The 19,376-nt window shown below is 43.6% G+C and overlaps 1 protein-coding gene across 2 annotated transcripts in view; it reads left to right on the top strand.

Annotated features, from left to right (window-relative positions):
* CD40 (CD40 molecule) overlaps positions 1 to 19,376 on the top strand; it is a 121,942-nt gene that overhangs the window by 9,396 nt on the left and 93,170 nt on the right. Inside the window, exon 1 of one of the 2 annotated variants that reach the window (XM_085619356.1) lies at positions 2,942 to 3,061. The exons of the other annotated variant lie outside the window; for it this stretch is intronic. The gene's annotated coding sequence lies outside the window, so the exon portion shown is untranslated. Of the gene's footprint in view, positions 1 to 2,941; positions 3,062 to 19,376 lie in introns of those variants that run through there. 2 annotated transcript variants of the gene reach the window in all.

Here is a 19,376-nt window from a genome sequence, read left to right as displayed (position 1 = left end):
ACTCTGCAACACACCCCTCTTACAGGCTTGATTATCCACTACTCCTCTCCAGTGCACCTTATCTCACAGCTGACCCTGTACCCCAGCCCCATATCAGGCACCATCGGGCCCCACTTTCATCTTTCCCGGTAAAAACATTAGTAAAATCACCTTCAAACCTAAAACATTGAATATAGCAGTAAATATATTTAGCACGCACTTTATTGTTCCATAGTAGCCCTTATGACCCGACTGCTAATTAAATAAACAAAAACAGAAAGGCCATGACAGGGCCGGCTTCAGCGCTGATGCGAAAGTCTTTTTTGGCGCCGCATCAATAACCTCTTTCTCCGTAAATACCTTTACTACCACCTTCCAACAGTGCCCCTGACCTCCTCCTCAGATTCCCTCACTGCCACACGCCACAAGTGCCCCTCATCTCGCTGTAGCCCCTCCCGCTCATGACCTCCTCCTCAGACTCCTCACTACCACCCTCCAACAGTGCCCCACATCTCTCCCTAGCTCCCCCCTCCACCTCATGACCTCCTCCTCGGATTCTCTCACTGCAACCCTCCAACAGTGCCCCTCATCGCTCCATAGCCCCTCCCACTACCTCCTCCTCGGATTCCCTCACTGCCACCCTCCAACAGTGCTCCTCATCTTTACGTAGCCCCTCTCTCATATGCATTTCATTTGTTGTATAGCGCTACTCATATCAGTGTAGTGTGTGTCAGTACTTTACACCACGCACACTTTATACAGAGACAATGAATCATACAAGTATGTAAATCAGTATACAGGGAATGTGTCATAAGCCAATGAGGATTAGAAGGTGTATGAATCACATGTCATCCATACTGGTGGGCAGTATATGTTAAGAGGGTTTGGTCTGGGGAAACACAACCTTACGATTTAAAGAGTATTCCATGGGGGTCAGCTTTACTGATAAAAATGTATATCTGTCCAAACACTCATTTTAGCAACATTAGAATGATGAAAGACTGAGGAAGTTCTAACTATATCAAAAAACAAAAAAAAGCGAAGTTCTAACTATACCATTCATGTTTGTATGCAGCTCTTTGGTGGCAGTTCATTGGTCACTGTCCTATGTTAGGATTGTAACTTCTGATCTGCAAGTAACACAAGGATCTCTGTGACAAAGGCAGTAACCCACTGAGCTTCCACATAAAATACAGTTCATCTGCATTTAAAAACTACTAACAGACAAATGATTGCTCTCCAGCAGGATCATTAATCACCAGCGTTATCAGGGCATTTTTTATTGTTTTATTGTCCTGCATCGGCCATGATAATGTTAAAAACTGTTTTAAATGAAGCACACACGAAGTATGTGTCCTGCTGGGCCTGTGCAGATTTTAAAAAGAAAACCAAATAGTAACACATTCTCTTACCTACTCCATTAGTCAAGCTTTGTGTCACAGCCTGATGTGATAAATTGCTACAGGGGTCAGGAAAGGTGAATCGGAATAAACAAACTTATTTTCTACTGCGCTGCATAGAAAAAGAAATATCCACGCAGCAGAACAGTAGGCAAAGGTTACCTGTGCCAAAGAAAGGATTTTGCCTTTCGTCATGTGGAGATGAAGAGGTGAAAAAATAAACAAAGCCTCTTTAACATATAAATGGTCTTATAAAGACCTGTGAAGTACTCGGGTGCGTCTGTGATAATCTCAAAAACTGTCTGTGAGCGCCGGGAAGCTGTCTCGGCCCGGGCGCACACACACACAGACAGCCCTTTGAGCGCCTGCCTTCAAGCCCTCACTGCGAGGGCCAAGACTCCTGTTTGGGTGGGCCGGGCTCATGTTTGGGTGGGCCTGGCCCACCCGCTAGAACCGGGCCTGTAGCCTCGCCCTAGTTTTTGGAACTGGGTGCTACCTGTGTAGGAGAATTGCATGAAAATTATATCTCTGTGGTGCCCAGAAGCCATACAAGAGTTGAGAGGTAAGTTCACTGCATAAATATAAACTGACATTATGTAGTGCTTGCAAAGGTTGAAGTGGGTGGAATCAATTGATACCCACAATTCCAAGCTTTTGTAATTGTACCAAAAGGAAAATTCCCATACTTTTGTTAAAAATACAAGCGTTCCTGCCGACCTTGAGTTGCCTTGGTTTGAAAGGGAAGGAGGTGGCCTCCTGTACAGTTAAAGAAGAGAATATACAGACAGCTGAAGAAGAAACAGGCCTTCTCTCCAGGGTGTCTGCTACCTGCAAGAAGCGTGCACGTGAATAGTTGGTCAATCAGCAGGTATAGGCTTTAATTAATAGAAATATTCCACCCATCATGGTACCAGAATAATTCTTTTTGAGAGGATCTGTAAGGGTGTTACCAGTTCTTGAATGGTCCTTTTAATGGAAACCCATAAAGGTGGATTGCACTAGGTAGGATACAGTATTTCTGCGTATAACTAAGAATGTCACTTTTGGAACAGTGAAAGCTCATGAATGCTGAAGCTTTTTGTACGTTTTGCAGCAGCCTATCTCATACTGTGTGCAGCATGTTTTATACCGTATGTAATAGATTTTTTTCAAAATATTCTTGAATATTTAGCTTTATGTCACAGGCTATAGCACTGATGGACCTGGGGAATGTGGCAGCTATAGGGCCACACTTACACCTGTAGCAGAATTGTGAGCGTTTACAAAGTTTATCATCCATGCTGAGTAATATTTACTTACATAAAAACAATTGGTATTGTTAGGTCAGCTGCTACTCGGAATCACGCGGTATTTCTCTTTTAAACCTCACGCAGGTGTTTTTTCGGCTTGCGGCGGGAGATAGTGGGAACCTACCTCACCACCACCAGTGTCTGCGCTGTCATCTGTTATGTAGTGGCGGCTCTCCCCGGCCAGCGGTGACCTCACCACGGCTCACCGCCTGCTCTTCGCGCAGGGGGGCGGGGCTGGTGTGTGTGTTGCGACGTTTGTAGCTTTAGTTCCTCATTCTCGCGCGGGGGATTTCCTGGCACCTGGAGCTCTGGCCAGGGGCTTTCCAGAAGATTGGTAGCTGGGGAGCACGTGAGGAGGACAACCCATCACCGGAGAGCTGCTGCTGACCCCAGGTCCCGCGAGGAGGGGAGGGGGATAGTAGAGGCCTGAGAGCAGCGCGAAGCCTTGAACGACGCTGCTGGCAGTATAAAGAGACCGTAGGAGGGGGGGTAGTAAATGAACACTTTAATCATTCCGTTCCGTCAGCATTATGGAGTAGGCCTGGGCGTGTAAAGAGTGCACTTTAATATATGCAAAAAAGATTGGGAAGAAAATACAAATAAATAAGCTGCTCTGGCATCGAAGTGCACACTTTTTCAGGTGGCTGTGTACGTCATCTAGACAATGCTGCCACTTGCATTGCGACTGCAGGCGAGCCAATGGCCTCCTTGGAAATGCCTTTTTGAGCGAATACAATGAATGGGTCGCAACTGAAATTGGTGGAGCCACCTGTAAAGGGCTTTTGCTAAGTGTGCGTGCATCTGTTTGTGTATTTATACATGCAGGACATTGAGTGGAATGGGTCTCTCAAAGGGACATGGCCGATGTAATTAAGGGCATAGCTTAAAAATACGCTAGGTAAAAATCTGTGCTGAGCATAGTGTGCCGCCGGATTGGTATTTTGCTGCTTCTGTCATTGCATACTGATATATAATACAACAAGTAACATTACACCAACAAGTCCGGCCTATTGGCTTTGCCAATGGGTGTTAGTTGTGTAAGCTAAATAAGCAACAACTATGGCTTTGTTGTATAGCATATTGAAAATGCTTTTTTTCTGAAATAAGACTGTTAAAGAACTGAAACGAGTCTCTTTGAAGTTACCTCAAAGGCAGTGAAGGGCAGTACTGCTGCAGAGTTAAGATTTTTTTTTTTCCACCTTGTGGGCAAAAATGGAGAGGCTATTAGGGACTCATCTCAGCACCTGCTGTTTAGAACTGCTGGTGCTGAGCACCGGAAGGACCCGGCCCACCTAAAGACCTGTATGTATGTACAAATGCGTGTCTTAAAGTACAAAATCTCTTTTACAAGTCGGAAAATTCTTTTTGCCTTGCCTAAGTTTTTAAAAAATTCTTTCTAAATCGTGAATAGACGCGTGCATGAATGGGGCGTCCCTCTCCTATTTGCGATTTGGAACCGAATTTATCAAGGTTTTATGCCTGCATGTCTGATTGCAAATCATTGATGATTTACTGAACCCCAAGTTGGGGTGATTACTAATTTGCAGATGTAAAAATGGTATTTAGAACAATTGCACTAATAAACACACATTCACTCATATATTACTGCACTGTAAATTTCAAAATAAAGTTTATTAACAAAGTGCAGCAACATTTACATTAGAAAAGCGTTGTTTACAGTTGTTGAAGGAAGCAGACTCCCTTGAGGATTCGCCTCGTGAGTTATGACTCCTCCCCACACCCATCAGTGGTACTAAACAGAATATTGCACTGTCATATGCATATCAATCAATTCGATTTATTGCATAATTAATAAAAATTATTACAATCCACATTTGATATAAAAACAATTATAAAACTTGCGTTCATAAATTACTTATTTCGTCTTATTATTATTTTTTTGTTGATTTTTTTTTTTTTTTTTTAAACCATGTCACAAAGTCCCCGGAAGAATATACTTATAGTTTTTGAGTTCTTAGTCTAACACGTTTTAAGATGTAGTCACGTGGTAGAATGTCCGGCCTTAATCACTGTGTTCCTCTTTAATTGTAGTGTAGGGCTGCTCATTTGCCCGGGAGTAGTTTTTTAGCTTCTGTCATAAATTTGAGTCCCCGACATGCAAAAATGGGAGAGGAACCACTCAGCCAAGTTATTATCGCTTGCCGGCATGTTTTTATGTTCAGATTGAGACAAATAGCACGTAGGTATTTCCTTCTCAATGTCATTAGCGCTGGGCACACGCAAAACAGATGAATTAAAGTTTCGTTATGGTATCCGCATAGTCTACAATGGAGACTTTCATTCTGGTGTTTCCAAGACGGTCTTAGATCTTTTGAATAGTGCAGACCCAGTCTGTAGTCGATGAAGGTTTTTTTAAAATGTTGACTAAAGTGGGTTGCTAACTAGGTCTGCTGTTTCTGATAAGAGTAGGAAGAAATTACGGTCCAAGCATGGCGTCGAGTAGCCAATATTGTTTTGTCCTCTAGTAAAGATTTCATTTTTGCCACTCTGTTGGCTATTTTACAGAAAGAAATATGTTCAATTTCTTTGTTCCAAGTTTCTAGGAGATCTAGTTCGTACAAGCAGGAGTTCAAGTAAGTTGCCCAAGAGTTTCCGGTAGACTCTCTGTCTTGGGTGCTTATCTCTTGCCAACAAACGTGGTCCATGGACTTGGGTTGGGCTAGCCGAAGTTTGTGACACCATTTTACAAACCTTGACATGGAACGTAGGTGTTGGTTTTGTAAACCAAATTCTAGACGGATTTGAGCCGCAGATGCTGATTTAGGCAGATTGAACACAGATTTGTAGATTTTGTTCTGTAATTCGTTTAAGATTTTGGCCTCGCCTCCGAGCCAAGTGACTAGTCCATATGATAGTGTAGGTTGAATTTGGGCAGACATTACCCTAAGGAGGTGCGTGTAATTGGGACCCCCCATTTTTTGTTGAAGCTGTCTATATGCATAAATCAATGTTTGGGACTTCGCTTTTATAGTCGGAGTGTGTTCTTTTTTTGAATTGCCTTTCCCAATCGTCACGCCTAGCTACCGGTAATAGTTCTGTTCTTCCAGTACTGACTTATCAATCGTCCATGTAAATTTGATCTTCTTGTGCTCAACTAGTGGCAGTATTTTTGTTTTTTCCCTATTTAATTCCAATTTTTCTTGTACTAAATAGGATTGAAGATTGGTTATTAAGCGTTGTAAACCTATTGGGGTTTTACTTAGTAAAACAATATCGTCAGCAAACTGTAGGATTGGAATATAATTGTTCCCAAGTTTGGGTGCGTGGCTGTTTATTTGTCCTAGGTTGCTACCTAAGTCTGCCAAAAACAGGTTAAATAGGCACGGGGCCAGGACACAGCCTTGTTTTAAGCCGTCCTGAGTTTTGATTTTTGATGTTAAGCTCGATCCCTGGCCTAATTTAACCCTTGCCCATGAGTCGGTGTATAGGCGGATTATTGCGTTTAGCAGCATCCTGGGCATCCCCCAGTCTTTGAGCTTTTCCCATAGTCTTGACCGGCTCACTCGGTCGAAGGCTGCGCTTATGTCTATAAAACACCCGTACAGTCGTTGGTTCTTTTTCTCAGCTCTCTCCATTAGCAGTGCCAGTGTCGTCAGGTTTGTTGTTGTCCCCATCCCCTGTCTAAAGCCGATTTGGAAAATGGGAAGTAAGTTGTTGTTTTCTACCCATTCTTGAACCTGCTCTAAATGACATGAAGCATACAGTTTTCCTTCTACATCTATAAGAGAGATCAGCCTATAGTTACCTGGGTTTCTTCTGTTCCCCTTCTTGTAGATGGTGTGGATGATGTTTCCTTTCCACGATGTTGGCATACGGCCAAAGATAAAGATTTGATTGAACAAAGCTGTTAGGTGGTTGGACCAGAAGTCCTTATTTAATTTAAATACGGCTGTCGGTAGTCCGTTTGGACCAGGTGCACCCTCGGGTTTTAGTTTCTGTAAAAGTTTTATAACACTTTTGCAGGATGTCAGTACTGGCTGGTCGCGTCCCCGTTTTTCCTTGTCCAGGTCGATAAGCTTATTTAAACTTTCCTGGGGGCCCACTTGGTTACCTGAATCCGTTGCGTTGGTTGCCCGTAGCATTTTGTTGCATAGAGGTTCCTTACATGGGCTTCCCAGTCATCGGCATTGATGCCGGGATCTTGAAACATCTCTTCACCTTTGTTCAAATTATTAATAATCCCCCAGAAATCCCGAGAGTTTTGCTGTTTGCTGGCTGATAGAAGTTTTAGCCATATTGATTCTTTGTATTTGGCCTTTGCCGCCCACAGCATTTTACGGTAATTCTTCCTCAAACTCCTTAACAGACTATGGTTTGAATTAATTCCATGGTTATTGGACGTGTGATCGTTCCGTTGCTCCCTAGATATTTTTTCCAGTCTTAGTTCTTCAGTTAACCAGGGTTCTTTTAAGATTTTTGAGTTTTTTTGTATGGTTGGGAGAGCAGAATACTTTTGAATTAAGGTCTCAACCAGGTTTTCCCAGTGTTTTACAAGGTCTCCGTCCTCTAGTTGTTCACATTCTGACATAAATTTGCTTGCTGTTGCCTGGATTTCTTCGATTTATTTTTTAATTTTTTATTTATTTATTTTTTCCCCCCTCTCCATCTGATTTTTCGCAAGTTAAATTTCTCCGGTAAGTGAGACAGGGAGATTATCTTATTAAACCTGGTGACTGCTGTTTTCAACCTGATGATTTGGGGAAAGTGATCACTTTCTGTACGCTGGACTATGTCATAGTCTGCAATGCTATCTATTATGCTCTTACTTATTATTGTAAAGTCTATGGTGGACTTGACTTTCCCACTCGTGTAAGTTGGTCCTGTTGTTGAGTTTCCCCTTTTTTCCCTTCTGAGGATTGTCAAGCCCTGTGTTTCTAGTTTATTCAAGAAGGTTGCTATGTAACCTGATCCGAGTTTTGTCATCTGGTTACGACTAGATGTTCCGTCTCTCGTTAGGTTAGAATTAAAATCCCCTGAAATTATCAGTGGACATTGCTCGTTTAATTTCTGTAGGACTTTAATGAGTTTAGCTAGTGTTTCCATTTTTTCTTCCTTGTTTGACCGTTCAGGGTGAATGTAGACATTTATTTTTACTACTTGAACCCAGCTTAACCCCACGTCCAACATCTCTAGCCCTCCACGTGGATGTCCAAATTTGGACCGCTTCTTTGCCAGAATGTGGTGTTCTGCGAAACCTGGAATTGCAGGATGTGTCAGGTTCCAGGTCTCTTGGAGGAGGAGTATGTCGTGTTTTTGTAGAAAGTGTTGGGTCTCGTGGTCCTGATCCATACTACTAAAGCCATGTGTGTTCCATGAACACAAATTAATTATTTCCGAAAAAGCTTTTTCGGTATGTTGGTTTAGTGTGTGTTTATTAAAAAATGGTGTTGCTTCTGTTTTAGGAACTCTGTTGGTTTAGTGTCGAAGGGATCCACGACCAATCCTGGTCTAGACTAAGAGGTCCTTTGTTGCGAGGCTGGATTGGGTAAGTATGCGTTGTTCCAGGGGTTTTCTCCTGGGTAATAGAGCGGACACCACGGAGACATGATTTATACTTGTGGCCAATTGATTAATTCCCTTTTGCTGAGAAAGTGCCTCCGGTTAGGGGATATGGATATCTGGGGCGTCTATGTTGGATCAAAGTTATACCCCAGCACTCGAATGATCCTTTATTGGCAAAGATTTTAGCTGCTGTGTCCTTTGAGGCCCAGGTGGTGACTGAGTCTTCTATGTCTGGAGAGTGTTTATTTTGCCGAAATTCCACTGCCACCAAGTCTTGGGAAACTATTCCACTTAGCTCTGGAATTGTATTGATTAATTTTATTATGTTCCCTCTGTTGAGTGTGTCATGCCTGCCTCTTGTTACGTATTCTGGTATAAATGATAAAATTGGTTCCATGTCTTCCTTGCAGATTGTTTGGCTTTCTCGGGAATCCGGCTTAAGAGATTCGCCTTTGCTTGTTGGCCTGGTTGGAGCCTGTCTTGAGCTTCCCTCCTTTTTCTTGTCCCTGGAGAAAGCCTGTTCTCCATTTATGTTTTGAATGATTTTGACTTGATCTTGATTTTTGCTGTGAATTGTACATTGGCGTTCGTGTTCAATTTTTATGATCTTAATTGGGGTCTTGTCCCTAGTGAGTCCCCACGCTCCTGTTTGATATATTTTGGATTCCACTTGCGCTCGGGTAGTACTATAAACCGAACAATGCCTAGTGGAGCCCTTCGTCGTGATCTTCAATGGGGTCCGATCGAACTTTTGATTAACAAGCCTAGTTTTGTGTCGTGAGTGCTTGGAGTTTTTATCGTGTACTCCGCCACCCCTTTTTTGTATTGTCTCTATGCTCCGATACTTTAGAGGCGGACTGGCCTCGGTGGAAGTGGTTGAGTCAATTGAGAGTGAGTGGTGGTTTACTAAGTGCTTATATCGTACGTCCTCAACTAGTGTGGCTGCTAGGCCTTTCTGTAATATTTCCGGATGTTAATAGTGACAAACCCTGGTTTAAACTCCCGGTTGGTGTTAAGCCTGGTTCGTGAGGTGACTCAAGTGTCGTAGATTTCTTATTCGGAAGGCTTAACCGTTCAAGCTCTAGGTCCTCCGCTCTGTTAATCAAAGTGTTCGGAGGATTATGTAACTTTACTGGTTCTCCTCTTGAGTTGTTTCTGAATATCGGAAAGAGGAGGTCTGAGGCAGTTGGTTGGTTGCTTTTTGCCTTTGATCTTCCCTTCCTAGCTCGTTTCCTTTGCCTTTTTGTCAGATTGACTTGGGGTTGGGGGTGGAGAGTGACCGGGGGTTTAGTTGGGTGAAGTTCAAGAATGTCAGGTTCCTTTGACTGGTGCTCTGTACAGACTGTTTGGTTGAGTAACCTGTCCTCCCCTTTACTGGACTTTGTGCTTTGAGAACTTAAAATGATACTTTTTTCTTTTCTAGGATTGTTTTTTTATTGACTGGCAGGTCTTGGTTGGTTTTGCGATTGTTTGATAATTTTACTACTCCTAGTATTTCTTTTAGGATTTCTGGAAGAGATGCTAGTTTCTCAATGATACTCCCACATTCACAAATGGTTGGTGAAGGGTGTGTGTCCTTTGTTGGATAAAAATTTGTTCGGAGTATTGTTTGGGGGGCCCTCCACCCTTGATCTACTTACCAATGTAGATATTATTGTATCGATCTTGGAGCTAATGAGTGCAATGTGCTCTGCAATTACGTTTATGAGGTCAATTTGGACCTCCATTTTGTCAGACTGGTAGTTGAGCGCGTTTATAGCCTGGTCAAGTGTATTTATTAGTGCGTTCCCCCAGTGTACATTGGGGTCTTGGCTACCTGTATGTCCGTCCTGTTTGTCTGTAGGTGAGATCTTGCTTCCTGATGAGATGGAAATAGGCAGCTGCGTGTTTTCTTTGCTTGTTGCACCTCCATAACTAATGCTGTCTTCTATCCAGATTCTTTGGTTATCGGTGTTTTCTGCCAAATTGGATGGTGTGGAGGCAACAGGGCCCAGTGTAGGCTCCTTGAAGGGTGGGTCTTGTGATGGAGTAGACCCTGGCGCCGGTGTTTTTAATATACTTGTTCTTGTTGTTTTTTGTCGATTTTAAACCGTTTAATACATGGGGGGACTGTAACCGGGCGTCCTCCCCTCCTGTCATCTGTTTTGGTGATTCGTTAGTTTCACCCTGAAGGGGCTCTTTTGACAAGTCTCCGTTGTTTCTGTGGCCATTTGAGTTCGTTTTTTACAGACTATGAAAGATGTTCTCTAGAGATTCATTTCCTGCACAGTTACCAGGCGATATCCTGGAGGTTGATTACCCAAGTGTTAGGAGGGTAAAAGTGGGAGAGGTCGTACTATTTCGCTAGATGTTAGGTCGGGTGGCCAGTTGCCCGAAAGAGAGCTTGCCAAAGGTTTAGAAGGTTTAGGCTTGGCTGGTTGGATGGGGCTCGGCAGGTTTTGTGCCTCTTTGTTGTCGCAAAGAGTGCGGAAACTGGGTCTTTTAGAAAGAAGAATTTGTTGATCTTGTGCTGGCTTCCTGGATTGTGACCAGTTTTGGCAGGTGTCCCAACAGGTCCAGCCGTCGATGTCCTCAAGACAGCTGGCCCTCCTGTTTGTACTGTTACTAGGATGTGGTTTTCGTGGGGGGTTGTGTCAGAGTTTTTTTTTTTTTTTGCCTTTTTACCCCGTGAAGCTTTACTCGGTGGCACTTGCCTGTTTGTTCCTGATCTCATGTCCTTATTGCCTTGTTGCCCGCTTTTGGCTGGTTGTAGGCTCTGAATTTAGTGCTGGCCACTGGCACTCGGAAACGCCTGCACTCTCCTGGGCACTGCATTCGCCAATTTACTGCAGTGCAGGGTCAGTGCAGGGTTAATGGGGCGGTGGGTCAGCAACAACAGCAACTCAGCGGTGAAGGCGTGAGAGAGGCCGTAAGAGGCCGGGAGAGGGAGGAACCTACTCAATCGGTCACTCGCACGGTGTCTGACTTCTGGCCTCCGGCAGACCACAAAACCAGGCCTGGACTAGGGCCACTCGTTCATCAAATGAGGTGAGAGCCTGCAGGAAGTTTTTCAGCTATATCATGCCCGACAGGTTCTGCTAGCACTGGGTACTGGCTAATAGAAGGGTAAGGTGGGGCAGGGTGCAGTGGTTGCGGTTGTTTTCAAAGTTAGAAGAGAACTCCACCTCTCACCCCTCACCTCTGTTATCTTCTGCTCTCCTCGATGCACTCTTCCGTTGATTCAACTGGTGCACTGGAGCTACTGCTGCTGATGGCGGTGCCAGGGGGCGCAGAAGGTCGGGGCAAGGCTCCGGTTCCGAGTCCGGCTCTTGAGGCTCCGAGTCCGGCTCTTGAGGCTCTCTTGGATCACTTGCCGCCGCAGGAACCACTCGAACGGAAAGGCACCCGCTCCCGCTTCCCGCTGCCGCCACCGGACTCTCGCCCTGTCAGCAAGGTCCAAGCCCGAGGCCAACTCGGCTAGGGCGGCGGGCTCCGCTGGAGTGGAGTCGCGGGAAGTCGCGGGAAGCCTGCGGCCAATCGAAAGGCCCCCAGTCCAAGTGGCACTCGGTGGATCCCCGAGCAACGGCTGGGCGTCTGGGCGGCGGGGCAAGCAGAGAGAAGCTGAAAGCTGGAAGAGAGCTGCGGAGAGCGGCTTCCGCTCGGTCGCCTGCACAGCTCTGCTCAGCACAGCCCCGGCAAACCGCAAAACCTGGACCAGACTCTCCGTCGCTTGGTGGGATTCAATTCGATTTGGGGGCCATATGCATATGTGCAAATATGTTTTTACCTTTATTGAAAAAGTGAGTTATGGTTCTGGCTCAAACTTCTCAAATTACTGAATTTTGCCATTTATTGTTAGTAGTGTACACAACGCACACCAAAACGCACGTCACATATCATGGTTCTGGTTTGGTCTCTTGGTCACTTTTTTATTTATTAATGCCCCTCTGCCAAATTGGTGTTTTAAGCATGGTGGATGGGGCAAGTTATTGTGTGTCTTGTGTGCACTGCATTCCATAACTGGCGAATTCAGTGGTTTGATGATTTTGAGACACACTCTTAAGTCATTTTATTACTGCGTTTTTTTCAGTGAGCTTCTTTTTTTTTTTTTTTTTTACGAATTACAAAATTTTCAATCCCTGCTGGGGCCAGATCCTGCTCTTAACCCGCCAAAGTCGTCCGACCCCTGCTTTGCATAGCCCTTGGCTGTGGGTCAGGAGGTGGCTGCAGGACCAGGCCCTGTGCTCAACCCGCTGTGGCCAACCAACCTCCACTGTGCACAAATTATGAGTGAATGAACCTTAAAAAGCCCTTCAATGTATCTTTGCAACTTCTGAACTGTCTGCTCAAAATTTAATCTATACTACATAAATCTAAACCTGCTAAATTTGTTAGCAAATTAACACTACTTTCCCCGCCCACCCTTGAAATTCACAGGACTGCAAGAAATTGAGGAAACCAAGAGTAGACTCAGCATGCTATGTCTCTGCCAAATTTTGTGTAGATACATTAGACTGCCAAAAATATGTCAAGGAAATAATGTTTGGACCCCCCCACTTTAACTCTCCCCTCATTGGATCTGCACAAATCTGGAAATACCTGTACTGTGTGTAACATGCTAACTGCTTGCCAAAGTTTATGACCACTTGACCGACCAATGAAAATCCAAACCTTCCAAACTCCTGCCAAATGTTGTGCTGATTCATCACACAGTTTCATTGTGATTAGCATTGTTTTGTCCCCTCGTTTTTGACTTGTGTTGCAATGTATCTGCACAAACTAAAGAAAGTTAAAGATGCCGTCCTTGTATAATTTCATGCAGATTCATCAAAGTGTGCCAAAGTTATTAGTAATTCAAGAGTATTTTTGACCCCCCTTTTTGATTTGCCCCCCATTGGATCATCACAAAACCGAATATACTTGCATTGGGCGCCACATTCTTCAGAACTTGATTAAACAGCTCCAAAGTTATAAGCAAATACAAATTCTACTGACCCCCCCCCGCCTTAGTTATGCACCCCCATTTATGACACATGACATACTAATAGAAAATAACTCCTTCAAAGTTTAGTCCAAATTCTGTGGCAGTTCATCACACAGGGCCAAACGTATTAGCAAATGATTGCATCCCCTTTTATCGGTCCCCTTTTATGGAGGAGCAAATATACGAAAATACCAAGAGTAATATGAATGTTCAAAGTGCCAAATGTTTTACATATTCGCCAAATGGTGCCAAAGTTTTAAGCAAATCAACAAATAGCTTTTTATCTGACAAGATATACAAAAATGTTAACCCTTTAAATTCTGCCCACCACCTTCTTTTAAAACATGAATATCTCGAAATTTGGCATCTTAAAATTCAGGTGACTGGGTAAGTCGATTGACAAGTTTCATGCAAATCCAAAAAGGGTGTCAAGACCTATAAGCAAATCAAAAAAATGCTTTTTAAATTCAGTGTGGATGAACCGTAGCTACACAGTGGTGACCTCCACTGTGTAATACATATATCTATGTAGATAGATCCTGTTATATGCAGGCATCTATATTGATAAATGGAGATGTATTCACACGATATAGAAAGTCCTAATCAAACAATTGCTGCTGGCAATGAAAGGTGTTGCTACCCAGCAGTGGGTGCATTCAACATCTCTGGTGGTGGGGGCCAGGACTAGTGGAACAAGGGCATGGATCCAGCTCACCCCTTTCTAGAGACACCAGTGAGAGTGGCTGAAGTGAGCTAACAAATTGTCCCAGGCTGTATGCTTTAGTTGGTGGAAGCAAAATGTGAACAAGCCAATGGATAACAAGCATTTTAATGCAATAGGTCTTGCATTTACGAGGGTTTGAGCTATTGACATTGCCTTTTATTTATGTGTTGTTTTAAACAGATACATAAAAGGCATTGTCCCTTACAATGCCAATAGCTTAAATTCTCGCGAATGCAAGGCCTATTGCTATTTTAGAAAATAGTGCTTGGAGGCTGTAATTAAAGCCTACAGAGTAACAATACTGGTAACAGGGTGTGTTGCCATGGGAGGTTACAAAATGAGACACGGAGGGACTACTAAGCCTATTGACCAATGACCAGCCACAGGTTAGTGACACAAGCCAATGAAAAATATGGGCGGAGTGTGGGTGGAGCTTGAAGTCCTTACCTGAATACAGCATGCCTCGCAGAGCAGCGCATGCGCTGCCCAGGCTCAACCTAAAATGGTGTTTTAAAGCCTATCTGTGCATGCATATGTGTCTGTATTGTTATGTTTTTCTACTGCACAAAAATATTAGAATTTTCCATCCAAAGTCAAATGAACCGGAGGCTGCTTTTTAACAAGTAAAACACATAAATTACTTCTGCTTTTTTCAGTGTTGCCTAGTTAAAACTATTAAACATGCAGGGAATGATGCAGGGGTGTTTTGTCCCGCAGTAGCTATTTTGCCGTCCCAAAAATTTAATTATTCTTCATTTTCAGTATTTTTAATGTCTAGCTGTACATTTTAGTCTCTTCTGTATTCATTTAGGAGCTATATTATTGTAAAAGGAGGTGGGGATTGGCTGAGACTGTGAGGAGGCAAATGTAGACAGCATAGCCTGTTAGACAAGCAGCCACGCAGGACATGGATTTTTAGAGTAGAAATCGAATAGGGGCTTCCAACCTTTTCTGTAGCGAAAGCTACTTATGTTCAATAAAATCATACCAAGGTATTAATATTATTATTGTTGTATAGACAACATTACATTCGAGGCCACCCCATGCAGGACTGCCAAGGTGATTACCTCAGTGCATCAGGCAGGTTTTATCAACTTGGAATGTAGATAGATTTTGGAAATCCAGCCATTTTGGAGATGTCTGTGTTAAAAGTTTCCCCCCGAGGGGCATGAAAATACTGCAGGAATTGTTATTAGCACGCTGATTTCTGCTGATTGATTTTCATACATTCAGGGCACTATTCCCTGGACATATTATCCCAGGTTTTATTGACAAAATGTGTCTTGAACATTTAGGGGCTGTGGTATTACATCATATCTGGTAATCCTGGTTCTGGCAGAAACTTGCATTTCTGTCTAAATTGTGGTTGCTGACATAACTTTAATAAAGCCCTTACATGAGCTTGGGAGAGTATTAACTGTGGAAATAGAATGATGACCATGGCTAGTAGCCACTCTGGCAAAGCTTGCCCTGTAGATATGCTTTTCCCAGTTCAACTATGAGTCCTTCCCAGAATGCTTAATCTTTGACACATCCATATTATTACTACTGAAATTTACACAGTTAGATATAGCAATTCAAATAAAATTAATAAGAATAGAATACACTGAAATTGTGAAAATGATGATTGAAATGAACTGTTGTGTAGATGTTGTTGCAGAGGTATTCACCTTGCCAGGCTGGCATAAAGAAATGATTCTGTGAAACCTCAGACAATACTTCATGGTCAATAGCAGGTTACCCTACTATGATAAGAGCACTTTCTAGTTGATGTCTACCATAACAACTCTATCAAGAAGAATTCAGTCAACAGCAAATCAGATTTCTCACCTAATTGCAAGGAAAGTGAAAGCATGTTTTTTAGCCTCTTGTCAAATAAAACTATTGCTTATCACTGTTGGAGCTAACAACTTGGTTGCCTGAAAGAACCATGCAAGAAAAAGATACTAGAATGGAAGGGAGACTGCGGACAACATTGTGTGGATTTGCAAACCTGAAAAAAAAATACAGTTCTAAGGAGAAATCTTAAAACAAAAAAAAAAACAGGACAAATAATGTATGCAGTACAAACAACTAAAGCACCGAAGTTGCAGAACTTAGACCTCTGCTGGGAATAATTCCCACCCAGAGACTCTGTCTGGTTTCAGTGGTGTTTCAGGTTGGCCCGCGGAGCGCAGTCGTGGGGCTGTCGATGCACTGGTCCTCCTGATGTATGAGTGCTTCCTCAGACAAAGCCAAAGTACCAAAGGTTGTTACTCCATCGCTTCTACAAGAGCTCTTTTGGCCAGCTCCATGCTCACTGCTCGTCCCAGTCACATCCATAATTTTGGATTTTAATTTTTTTTTGCCTGTGTATTAATTAGTGGCCCACCTATGGCTGTCTTCCCTTTCGGAACTGCATCATTTTATATCCCATTTGGATTAATATAGAACATAAATGCTTATTATAGTAATATGGAACATTCTTCTTCTTGGGCTTTTCTAAATTTTTTAGACTTTGACTTTAGTAAAATGCTATTTTTTTTCATTTAAGTTGGATTGTGGAGACCCTGATTATTCTCTTTTGCTGCATTCACTATATTGCTTATTACATTCTTTCTGTGCACCATATCCATCTAGTATTGGCACATGCAATGGCCTGGGTTTACTGCTTCAGTGCTTATAAACAAAGGCGTTCACATATGCTGTTTATATGTGTTGTATGCACATACTCTGTTTCTATAATTAAATCCTGTCTTATTGCCTTTCACAGTTCTGGGAAAAGGGAAAGAAGTAACAGTAAATGTTTTCGTTCTGTAAAGAATGTATATACGAATAAATGAATATGACAAATAGTGTGGTGTTTGGGTGTACTCTTCTGATGTAAAAAAGCTCCTCACACGTTCCAATGGAAGCACGTCTCCAAAGGTGGAGTGATACACCAAACAGCAATAGCATGAGTTAGAGAGTGATCATTTTTGTGGGTGGAGCCAAAGTCCCTGTAGTATCCATGAGTCTGCAGACAGCAGCACTATTAAGCCAGACCTAAAAAGAAATGACATTACCCATGGCTTGCTTCCAAATAGAGGGCCAGTGTGCATTTTTGGAGCCATTGTCACCTCTTTGTGGCAGTCTCATCCACTCTGAATTGGCAGCAACTATGTGTCTACTTCTTTTAGGGAACTAGGCCAACCATTGCCGGTAGCGTGGGTCTATCATGAGTCTGCCCCTCTCACTAGTCAATAGGAATACCTGGTTATGGGATTGTATTGTGTTTGCGATTAATGTGGTACATTGATAGAACTTGTGTGGCCCTCAGATACACAGCAATCCTTGCCTGATTTGTTACAAGCATAGGGTTGTGTGAATGGATGGTAAAGTGTATGATTGCTTTGAGGCCTTTGTGGGACCCCCCTTTTCAAGGAGAGCATAATGCAAATTCTCTTCGCGCAGTGTGGCCATCACAGGTTGAGTGACCTTGTAACATACAGCAATTATTTTGGGATGGCTTCTCCGTGAATCCCATAGTCATTTCAATAACTTTGTATCACTTGACAAGCTAATCATGCTCATACTTATATGCCTATTACTGCTGCTTCCCTTACCTATCCAAAACAAGGAGACTCAATTATCGGAAGCAAAGAGCAGACCTCTCGGATTAAGCAATATATACACCTAGTTTCCTGGTATAGGGTTAGGGGGGGTCCTTATCTGGTCAGATAGTAATTCCTAAAATCTTAAACGTTTATGCAGAACTCAGGAAGTGGATTTTGCGGTGGGACGGGGTGTACTTGGGCACTCTTGACCTTTCTCCACCTACCCGACAGAATGTGAATAGATGCAAGCTCATCGTAATACTAGTATTGACACCGTTCATTACATATTACAGGCTAAATCCATATATTTGGCTTGAAAGGCCACAACCAATATTAAAATACACGTAGTTTGATATTTGTATAAATGTTGATACTGGAAAGAGCAGTGCCAACTCACATCCATACTTGGATTAGTAAATGCTAGAGGGTGGTGTAATCATTGTCGGAGGTTGTTGAGGAGATTGTTAACCTCAACTTTTCTAAAATTGGCATCTTTACTAGGTTTTAAATAAGAATCAATTCACCTATTTGGAAAAAGACAGTCCATGACCTTTAAAAGATACATTTGTTGATAAATGAAAGTAGAAAGATCCTTCTTGCTTACCGGCTTCAAAGGGTAAAGTAGAAATGGGATCACCACTTTTACCGGCAAACATGGTGAAAAACCTGGGCGTCAAATGTGATACGGACCTTTCTTTCTCTGCCCAAGTCCGTCATATATCAGCCTCATGCTTTGGGAAGTTGAGAAGTTTAAGGAAAATTCTTGCATCTATTGCCTTAGGATAGTCGAAGAGTCAAAGTCCACGCTACTGTGACATCTTGACTTGACTATGCAAACTGTCTTTACCTGGGGCTGCCTTTCTATCTGATCAATAGATTACAGATGGTACAGAATGCGGCTGTGAGACTAATTCGTCGAGTCCCGTTCTGTCACGCCATATCCCCGCACATCAGACCACTTCACTGGCTACCTGTAGCTAAAAGAGAGAGTTCAAGTCCCTCAATCAATCAATCAATCGAGGGTTTATAAAGCGCGCTACTCACCCGTGAGGGTTTTGAGGCGCTAGGGGGAGTGGGGCAGCTCCGGATCAGTCGAAGAGCCATGTCTTGAGGTCCTTCCTGAAGGTGTGCAAGGTTGGCGAGCATCTGATGTTCACGGGGAGCTCGTTCCAGGTCTTGGCTGCAATGTAGGAGAATGCTCTCCCGCCCATTCTGTTTCTGCGGATGCGGGGGACCTCTGCCAGGGCGAGGTCGGCAGAGCGGAGGCTTCTCTTGGCTACGTGGAAGGATACTCTCTCGTTGAGGTATTTGGGTCCGATGTTGTAGAGGGATTTGTAGGCGTGGATGAGGAGTCTGAACGTGACCCTTTTCTCGACGGGAGCCAGTGGAGGTCTCGCAGGTGTTGGGTCATGTGTTCCTGATGGGAGTTCCGAGGACGAGTCTGGCAGCGGCGTCCTGGATGGTCTGGAGTCTACGTAGTAGGGTTTTGTTGATTCCGGCGTACAAGGCGTTGCCGTAGTCCAGTCTGCTGGTTATGAGTGCGTGGGTGACGGTCTTTCTGCAGTTGGGGGGGATCCACTTGAAGGTTTTGCGGAGGATGCATAGGCAGTTGAAGTTGGTGGAGGCGACGGCTTGATCTGTCGGTTCATGGAGAGGGAGGAGTCGAGGATGATGCCAAGGTTGCGTGCGTGGTCAGTAGGAGTGGGTGTATTTCGGAGGGCCACCAGGTGTTGTGCCAGGCGGAGTTGCAGGATCCGAGAATGAGGACCTCGGTCTTCTTTGAGTTGAGCTTCAAGCAGCTGTCTTTCATCCAGGCTGCCACGTTCTTCATTGCTTCCTGGAAGCAGAGTCTGGTGTCTTCGGGACTCTTCGTGAGTGAGAGGATGAGCTGGGTGTCGTCGGCGTAGGATACAATGCTTAGAC

This window comes from Triturus cristatus, chromosome 7, assembly GCF_964204655.1.
Source record: "Triturus cristatus chromosome 7, aTriCri1.1, whole genome shotgun sequence".
In the NCBI taxonomy this organism is placed as follows: Eukaryota; Metazoa; Chordata; class Amphibia; order Caudata; family Salamandridae; genus Triturus; species Triturus cristatus.
This window is presented reverse-complemented; position numbering and strand designations above follow the sequence as displayed.